General features: G+C 41.4%; 1 protein-coding gene across 1 annotated transcript in view; it reads left to right on the forward strand.

Moving 5' to 3' along the window:
• LOC121719390 (NACHT, LRR and PYD domains-containing protein 12-like) overlaps nt 1–10,164 on the forward strand; it is a 705,660-nt gene that overhangs the window by 448,910 nt on the left and 246,586 nt on the right. The window lies entirely within an intron of this gene.

A 10,164-nucleotide genomic window follows, 5' to 3' on the forward strand; every position in this document is an offset into this window, starting at 1 on the left:
CCATCCACCAGCATATATTGCCATATTGCGTACTTACATAATACATCCATGCTTGACTTTGGTCAGGGTGAATATCCTAGGGTGCACTGTGCAGTCTAGATTATAGTGTCAATAGCTATCCAAGAGTGAAGTCAAGGTAAGTATCCAAGTGAAAAGTTTTTCATTGTGCAACCTTGAGCCAAAAAAGTTGATTAAAAACTCCCTGGTGTAACTAACCTTAGTTGTTTATTTAACTCACATAAGAGCAGTCATGCTGTAACAGCATCAAACACAGTAATGCAATGTTACTACAGTAGATCACTCTACCAACCCTGCAGATTTGGGTATAAGAAATTCATACTTTTGTAATAGTCGATATGCTATGATGATTTGACTTCTCCCTCTCCCTCCCTCCAAACACACACACACACACACACACACACACAGCCACACACACACAGCAACACTAGATACAAGGCCATAATCATAATATACTTTGAGGGGGACATGTTCCCCTATAGACAGAAGTTGTTATACTACAATAGCCTCATTCCGAAATAATCATTTGCAGATTTAATTGTAATGGTAGCCAGCTGGTCCGTAGCTGTGCAGTATGTACATTTGTAAACCTCCCTCCCAATCCCAATGCCTTAAGAGCAGCCTGGGCTTTTAGCTCGACTGGTAGGCTACCATGCTCGACTTCTGATCCGAGGTGATGCTGTTTGTGGGTTTGAGTGTGCAGGGCTGAGCCGTGGGGTTCAACACAACACACATTGCATAATCACAAACTGAACTTAACAATTTTTAACTAGAACAAACTCTATAGGCCTACACAACTATATTGAGTGGGCAGCCGTGGCACTCTGGACTTGTAACCGGAGGGTTGCCGGTTCGAGCCCCGACCAGTGGGCCGCAGCTGAAGTGCCCAAGGCACCTAACCCCTCACTGCTCCCCGAGCGCCGCCGTTGTAGCAGGCAGCTCACTGCGCTGGGATTAGTGTGTGCTTCACCTCACTGTGTGTTCACTGTGTGCTGTTTGTGTTTCACTAATTCACCGATTGGGTTAAATGCAGAGACCAAATTTCCCTCACGGGATCAAAAAAGTATATATACTAATATACTTATACAACTAGCCGGCAGAAAGTTTTTTGATGAGACACCATGTTGTAGCACCTTGCCAATACTCAGGGGCGCCTGCAGGAACTAATGCTATGGTACGCATGACATTGAACTGTCTGCAATGGCATAAACAAAAGTTATGTTGTTTGATCAGTCAGAGAGCTCAGAGTAATTTGTTGAGAAATCAAGACCTGTTTACCACCATCTCAAAGTGGCCACAAATGGGGTGTAGTAGGCCTAAGACTGGACAAGACAGTAAACAAGGTTTATGTATTATTATTATTATTATTATTATTATTATTATTATTATGCTCTTTTTTATTATGCTCTTTTTTGAGGGCATGGCCATAGATAGCCTAGTCTTTGCAAGCAATATGTCTAACAAAAATATGCAAACTTAAGTTAGACATATTGCTTGCAAAGACTAGGCTATCTATGGCCATGCCCTCAAAAAAGAGCATCTCCACTTTAGCACTAATTAGTGACTAGGTAAGTCTCTATATACTGAAAACAATACCAACTATATTTTCTGATCTTGATATAAGATGAATAACACTTGGTTAGACTGTATTAGATAAGCAGTTTTTGCAGTGTAGCCTATTAATGCCTGGAAAAAAGAGACTCATATGTGAGATTGCTGTTTATAGACTTCAGTTCTGCATTCAACACCATAATACCACAACAACTCATCTGCAAACTTGACAAACTGGGACTCAGTACCTACTGGCTACTGGACTTCCTCTGTCAGAGGCCCCAAGTAGTACGTGTTGGCAACAATACCTCAAGCAGCATCACACTGAGCACAGGGGCCCCCCAAGGCTGCGTGCTCAGTCCGCTGCTCTTCACCCTGCTGACGCATGACTGCACTGCAACCTACAGCAACAATCACATAGTGAAATTTGCTGACGACACAACTCTGGTGGGTCTCATCACTAAGGGCGACGAGACTCAATACAGGTTGGAGGTCGACCATCTGACCACGTGGTGCAGGGACAACAACCTCCTGCTGAACGTCAGCAAGACCAAAGAGATTGTTGTTGACTTCCGGAGAGGTCACACCCAACACCTGCCACTGACCATCGACGGTGCTGTGGTGGAGAGAGCGAGCAGCACCAAATTCCTGGGGGTGCACATCAGCGAAGACCTCTCCTGGACCACCAACACTGCATCACTGGCGAAGAGAGCTCAGCGCCGCCTGTACTTCCTGCGGAAACTCAGGCGAGCAAGTGCTCCACCAGCCATCATGACCACATTCTACCGAGGCACCATTGAGAGCATCCTCTCCAGCTGTATCGCTGTGTGGGGCGGAAGCTGCACTGAATACAACAGGAAAGCCCTGCAGCGCATAGTGAACACAGCTGGAAGGATTATTGGTGCTTCACTCCCCTCCCTGAAGGACATTTACACCACCCACCTCACCCGCAAGGCGACCAAAATTGTGAGTGATGCAAGTCACCCCGCTCACAATCTGTTTGATCTACTGCCCTCTGGGAAGAGGTACAGAAGCCTGCGCTCCCGCACTACCAGACTCACCAACAGCTTCATACACCAAGCTGTAAGGATGCTGAACTCTCTCCCTCCTCTCCCCCTCCACCCTCAGCTACATAACATCCTGGACATTGGACCCAAAATGGCCGCCTGCACTACTCCACTTGCACACTTGCACACTTGTACACTTTACAACTTGGTGTTGTTGTCCTGAAAACACAACACTTCTGCTGCTCTTACATAACTTGCACCACTATGCCACTTTCTTTCTTACTTAGGTCAAACAGAACTACCCAAGCCTTTTATTGGCCTGACTTTGCACTAGTATTTTATTGACTGTCTATGCACAATTTCAACCAAATTTTGCTGCTCTTATTTTTTCATTATTATATGTGCCCTCTTATTTACTTATTTACTTACTTTTTTGTTTACTTGAATGTTATGTTTGTCTGTGGACCTAAATTGGCAAAATATGTCTTGTCTTCACCGTGGGATAGTGAGAAACGTAATTTCGATCTCTTGTATGTCTGGAACATGTGAAGAAATTGACAATAAAGCTGACTTTGACTTTGACTTTGAAATGTCCACATCTTGAAACAACAACCTTCCAATAGGCCCTATTCTAAGCTACTAATTATGCCCCATAAGCAATGTCAAATTCAGTATCCTAGTGAGACACATTCTTGCCTCTGGGATACATTAAGAAATTATGAGTATTGAGTTGAGTGAATTAGCTCAACATTGTGTGCTGATAACCATATATAGATAGCCGAGTAAAATAAAACAACAAGTAGCCTATTGCGTGCCTGCGTACGTATTCTCTCTCCTGCTCAAACAAAATGTGTGCACGTTCATTTTGATAACGTGTTCACTAACTTTACATAATAGAAAATGGTAAATAGCCTGATGGCATGCAGCTAATGGGATACTGTGTATAGTTGGGAAGGTATGGTAGGCCAATTTGGTGTGAATACACACACACACACACAAGGGACATTTTCTCTCGCTGTTGAGTAGCCTGATGGTACGCACAGTGCGTACAGACATACACCTGCAGGCGCGCCTGCCAATACTTATACTTAATTTACATGCAAGGTTATAAAACAGTTATAAAACAGGTTTTGTTCTTTCCAGGGACGCCTTGGCTTGAATAGGGTGGATTTTTTTGAAATATCTAAACAAACATTTGCACATTTCCAGTTGGCCTTGGATGTTGGCATGTCTGAGAAAAAATCTACACAAAATCTGATAATGAAATTCTTGTGCTCTGAATGCATTCATACACAAAAAGTGGTTACTCCACGCATCATCCAGTTAACCTGTGCAATCAGGTGCTTTCCAGTGGTAGGACAAATGTTGTACCGGTAATAATTTCCATCCCTGAGACAGACCTGACAATCTTACATCGAACATCTTGGACCCTAACTTGACGGTCTGAAACACATGGTCTGCAGCTTTACCCAGATTCCCAAATCCCAGTTTAGACACACTTTAAGGTCTATATTCGAACAATGGAATGCCCAGTTTGAAATTGCTATCTTGACGGCTTAGTAAGTTCGCCAGATGCCAGGCAAATTGTGTTTTGACTGTAACATCCATTAAATCTTTTTAGAGCAAAGAAGGCCATATCATTACCATGGAGACAGATTAAATTATTAACAAATGTGCAGATATCCCGCGTCATTGTTCTCTGGTCCTGAGACTACAACCCGACTCTGAAAAAGTTGGGACACTTTGTAAAATGTGAATAAAAAAAATGCAATGATTTACAACCCCTATATGGAGAATAGTTCAAAGACAACATATCAACTGTTGAAGGAATTTGACAATTTCATGGAAAATATAAGCACATATTTTGAATTTGATATGAGCAATACGTCTTTAAAAAGTTGGGACGAGGCAACAAAAAAATAAAGACAACAAAAGGAGGAACATTTCACAATTGATTAGGTGAACTGTTACCATGGATGGGGATAAAAAAGAGCATCCCAGAGAGACTTTCTTATGTCAGGAAAACAATGCCAAAATGAATTCTGCATAATATTCAAACAAGTCCAAGTGCTAAAATGGCCTGTCTGCAGTCCAGACCTATGTAATTGGGTGCACCAAGGAATGAAAAACATACCAGTAATTAATAATTCCCCAAACTGTTGAGTAGATTAAATCCTATATCGGGCAGAAATGGGACCACATTCTCAAAACTCTAGCTACTGGTCTCCTCAGTTACTAAACATTCACAGAATATTGTTAAATGTGGAGCTGAAGCAACACAGTAAAAATGCTAGCACTAAATTCAAAATTAACATATATTTTCCCAAACAAAAGAACAATACAATTTCTCTCCTTCAACAGTGTATATATTGTCTTTGGCCTATTCTCAATGACATTAGGCTTGTCATGATTTGTAAATCATCGCATTCTTATTTTATTCACATTTTACAAAGTGTCCCGTCTTTTCAGAATTCTTGAATTATCTCCTGTGTGTTGGGAGTCCTGGGAGATTCTGTCAAGTGTTTTGCTGCCACCAATGATTTCCTGTGTGTTGTTACTATTTATGTTGACCTTTTCTCAACTGAGAAACGCTAGTGAATAAACACTAGCCCCTCTGTGAGTTTTCAGCCATCTTGGTTTTGGTCCCCTCAGAAAGCCAGTACGGGGGTTCCTGATCAGCAACCACAGGGCAGCCCCCATGATATGCAAATGTAAATGCAAATCAGGTTTATAGGCCAAGTTACTTGTGTATACAAGGAGTTTGGCCTCTGAATTTATCCCATCCGTAAATTAGTGAACACACAGTGAGGTGATGCACACAATGATTACCCATAGCCATATCTACTCTTTCTAACTCATCGCTGAAATGACAAAACTTGTATAAAAACATCACTACCACTATATTCATCATTCCTTCTGAGTTGAAATATGCGGGCGCGCACACGCACACACAATGTGAACACAAGAGCATAATTTTCAAATACCATCCACCAGCATATATTGCCATATTGCGTACTTACATAATACATCCATGCTTGACTTTGGTCAGGGTGAATATCCTAGGGTGCACTGTGCAGTCTAGATTATAGTGTCAATAGCTATCCAAGAGTGAAGTCAAGGTAAGTATCCAAGTGAAAAGTTTTTCATTGTGCAACCTTGAGCCAAAAAAGTTGATAAAAAACTCCCTGGTGTAACTAACCTTAGTTGTTTATTTAACTCACGTAAGAGCAGTCATGCTGTAACAGCATCAAACACAGTAATGCAATGTTACTACAGTAGATCACTCTACCAACCCTGCAGATTTGGGTATAAGAAATTCATACTTTTGTAATAGTCGATATGCTATGATGATTTGACTTCTCCCTCTCCCTCCCTCCAAACACACACACACACAGCCACACACACAGCCACACACACACAGCAACACTAGATACAAGGCCATAATCATAATATACTTTGAGGGGGACATGTTCCCCTATAGACAGAAGTTGTTATACTACAATAGCCTCATTCCGAAATAATCATTTGCAGATTTAATTGTAATGGTAGCCAGCTGGTCCGTAGCTGTGCAGTATGTACATTTGTAAACCTCCCTCCCAATCCCAATGCCTTAAGAGCAGCCTGGGCTTTTAGCTCGACTGGTAGGCTACCATGCTCGACTTCTGATCCGAGGTGATGCTGTTTGTGGGTTTGAGTGTGCAGGGCTGAGCCGTGGGGTTCAACACAACACACATTGCATAATCACAAACTGAACTTAACAATTTTTAACTCGAATAAACTCTATAGGCCTACACAACTATATTGAGTGGGCAGCCGTGGCACTCTGGACTTGTAACCGGAGGGTTGCCGGTTCGAGCCCCGACCAGTGGGCCGCAGCTGAAGTGCCCAAGGCACCTAACCCCTCACTGCTCCCCGAGCGCCGCCGTTGTAGCAGGCAGCTCACTGCGCTGGGATTAGTGTGTGCTTCACCTCACTGTGTGTTCACTGTGTGCTGTTTGTGTTTCACTAATTCACCGATTGGGTTAAATGCAGAGACCAAATTTCCCTCACGGGATCAAAAAAGTATATATACTAATATACTTATACAACTAGCCGGCAGAAAGTTTTTTGATGAGACACCATGTTGTAGCACCTTGCCAATACTCAGGGGCGCCTGCAGGAACTAATGCTATGGTACGCATGACACTGAACTGTCTGCAATGGCATAAACAAAAGTTATGTTGTTTGATCAGTCAGAGAGCTCAGAGTAATTTGTTGAGAAATCAAGACCTGTTTACCACCATCTCAAAGTGGCCACAAATGGGGTGTAGTAGGCCTAAGACTGGACAAGACAGTAAACAAGGTTTATGTATTATTATTATTATTATTATTATTATTATTATTATTTTTATTATGCTCTTTTTTATTATGCTCTTTTTTGAGGGCATGGCCATAGATAGCCTAGTCTTTGCAAGCAATATGTCTAACAAAAATATGCAAACTTAAGTTTATTATAAGTGTGCATATTTTTGTTAGACATATTGCTTGCAAAGACTAGGCTATCTATGGCCATGCCCTCAAAAAAGAGCATCTCCACTTTAGCACTAATTAGTGACTAGGTAAGTCTCTATATACTGAAAACAATACCAACTATATTTTCTGATCTTGATATAAGATGAATAACACTTGGTTAGACTGTATTAGATAAGCAGTTTTTGCAGTGTAGCCTATTAATGCCAAGTTGTTGATGTCCACATCTTGAAACAACAACCTTCCAATAGGCCCTATTCTAAGCTACTAATTATGCCCCATAAGCAATGTCAAATTCAGTAGCCTAGTGAGACACATTCTTGCCTCTGGGATACATTAAGAAATTATGAGTATTGAGTTGAGTGAATTAGCTCAACATTGTGTGCTGATAACCATATATAGATAGCCGAGTAAAAGAAAACAACAAGTAGCCTATTGCGTGCCTGCGTACGTATTCTCTCTCCTGCTCAAACAAAATGTGTGCACGTTCATTTTGATAACGTGTTCACTAACTTTACATAATAGAAAATGGTAAATAGCCTGATGGCATGCAGCTAATGGGATACTGTGTATAGTTGGGAAGGTATGGTAGGCCAATTTGGTGTGAATACACACACACACACACAAGGGACATTTTCTCTCGCTGTTGAGTAGCCTGATGGTACGCACAGTGCGTACGGACATACACCTGCAGGCGCGCCTGCCAATACTTATACTTAATTTACATGCAAGGTTATAAAACAGTTATAAAACAGGTTTTGTTCTTTCCAGGGACGCCTTGGCTTGAATAGGGTGGATTTTTTTGAAATATCTAAACAAACATTTGCACATTTCCAGTTGGCCTTGGATGTTGGCATGTCTGAGAAAAAATCTACACAAAATCTGATAATGAAATTCTTGTGCTCTGAATGCATTCATACACAAAAAGTGGTTACTCCACGCATCATCCAGTTAACCTGTGCAATCAGGTGCTTTCCAGTGGTAGGACAAATGTTGTACCGGTAATAATTTCCATCCCTGAGACAGACCTGACAATCTTACATCGAACATCTTGGACCCTAACTTGACGGTCTGAAACACATGGTCTGCAGCTTTACCCAGATTCCCAAAACCCAGTTTAGACACACTTTAAGGTCTATATTCGAACAATGGAATGGCCAGTTTGAAATTGCTATCTTGACGGCTTAGTAAGTTCGCCAGATGCCAGGCAAATTGTGTTTTGACTGTAACATCCATTAAATCTTTTTAGAGCAAAGAAGGCCATATCATTACCATGGAGACAGATGAAATTATTATCAAATTTGCAGATATCCCGCGTCATTGTTCTCTGGTCCTGAGACTACAACCCGACTCTGAAAAAGTTGGGACACTTTGTAAAATGTGAATAAAAAAAATGCAATGATTTACAACCCCTATATGGATAATAGTTCAAAGACAACATATCAACTGTTGAAGGAATTTGACAATTTCATGGAAAATATAAGCACATATTTTGAATTTGATATGAGCAATACGTCTCTAAAAAGTTGGGACGAGGCAACAAAAAAATAAAGGCAACAAAAGGAGGAACATTTCACAATTGATTAGGTGAACTGTTACCATGGATGGGGATAAAAAAGAGCATCCCAGAGAGACTTTCTTATGTCAGGAAAACAATGCCAAAATGAATTCTGCATAATATTCAAACAAGTCCAAGTGCTAAAATGGCCTGTCTGCAGTCCAGACCTATGTAATTGGGTGCACCAAGGAATGAAAAACATACCAGTAATTAATAATTCCCCAAACTGTTGAGTAGATTAAATCCTATATCGGGCAGAAATGGGACCACATTCTCAAAACTCTAGCTACTGGTCTCCTCAGTTACTAAACATTCACAGAATATTGTTAAATGTGGAGCTGAAGCAACACAGTAAAAATGCTAGCACTAAATTCAAAATTAACATATATTTTCCCAAACAAAAGAACAATACAATTTCTCTCCTTCAACAGTGTATATATTGTCTTTGGCCTATTCTCAATTACATATAGGCTTGTCATGATTTGTAAATCATCGCATTCTTATTTTATTCACATTTTACAAAGTGTCCCGTCTTTTCAGAATTCTTGAATTATCTCCTGTGTGTTGGGAGTCCTGGGAGATTCTGTCAAGTGTTTTGCTGCCACCAATGATTTCCTGTGTGTTGTTACTATTTATTTTGACCTTTTCTCAACTGAGAAACGCTAGTGAATAAACACTAGCCCCTCTGTGAGTTTTCAGCCATCTTGGTTTTGGTCCCCTCAGAAAGCCAGTACGGGGGTTCCTGATCAGCAACCACAGGGCAGCCCCCATGATATGCAAATGTAAATGCAAATCAGGTTTATAGGCCAAGTTACTTGTGTATACAAGGAGTTTGGCCTCTGAATTTATCCCATCCGTAAATTAGTGAACACACAGTGAGGTGATGCACACAATGAGAACACTAACCCAGAGCAGTGAGCTGCATTGCTACAGTGGCACTCGGGGAGCAGTGAGGGGTTAGATGCCTCCCTCAAGGGAGGACAGTAGGCATGGAAGGGCAGTGCTCAACCACTTCCCCCACACACATTTTTCCGACTGGTTGGGGTTCAAACCGGCAACCCATCAGTTACAAGCCTGAAGCCCTAACTAGTAGGCCACAGCTGCCCCATACCGTTCTGCACCATTTTGTATTATGACCTTTTCTCAACTGCTCTGAGAGTCGGATAAGTGTTCTGCTGCAACCCATGCCTTATATAGTGCTTTGCAGTCCCCTCTAGCAGTAGCTCTAGTAGATGATTTATTGACCTCATTGCACAACATAAAACAAGCTTTTCACAGCATTACATCCAAAACTACAGCACAACAATGCAATTGTTACAAGACTTTTATATTTGTTTCAGCTTGGTAACTTGCTGGTTTTAGGCCACCCCCCCCATCATTCTTAGAATACTACCAGTGTATTTATTAAGAAATAGCAGTGTTGTGCAATTCATTGGCCTTGCTCTGGGGGGCCAAATACAGTTCTGAGTTCAATAACCTAGAGTTTTTTCATTCTTACGAAAGAAGGTGGGAGGGGAGTGA

Source organism: Alosa sapidissima, chromosome 9 (assembly GCF_018492685.1).
Source record: "Alosa sapidissima isolate fAloSap1 chromosome 9, fAloSap1.pri, whole genome shotgun sequence".
Lineage (NCBI taxonomy): Eukaryota > Metazoa > Chordata > Actinopteri > Clupeiformes > Clupeidae > Alosa > Alosa sapidissima.